The sequence below is a fragment of the Anas platyrhynchos genome, chromosome 5 (assembly GCF_047663525.1).
Source record: "Anas platyrhynchos isolate ZD024472 breed Pekin duck chromosome 5, IASCAAS_PekinDuck_T2T, whole genome shotgun sequence".
Lineage (NCBI taxonomy): Eukaryota > Metazoa > Chordata > Aves > Anseriformes > Anatidae > Anas > Anas platyrhynchos.
In genome coordinates, this window is record NC_092591.1 from 15,625,948 (window position 1) to 15,626,310 (window position 363).

Consider the following 363-nt stretch of genomic DNA (forward strand, 5'->3'; position numbering starts at 1 on the left):
CAAAGCTGTGTAAAGAAATGAAAATCAGGGCAGGCAGACTGGGGAGGTGGCTTATGTAAGTGCATCAACAAGACTTCAAGAAGACTCCTCCTGTGTAAAGTAACTATGTTACTGAATGCCTTGACTCAGTTCCAAAACTACTATCATATAGTAATGCACAAACACTCATCAATATTTCAGTGGCATAAAGTGTGTTTAGTCAGAAGCTATTAAGATCAATTAAGATGTATTTTTGAATTGATCTTCACAATTTCACATCTGTCTCTCCTCTCATTGTAACTGCATTGTTTTCATACTCTCATAGTGTTTCATAAATATCTTAGGGTGATGTAAGGCCATGCTGCTTGCAGTGTGCATGCCCAC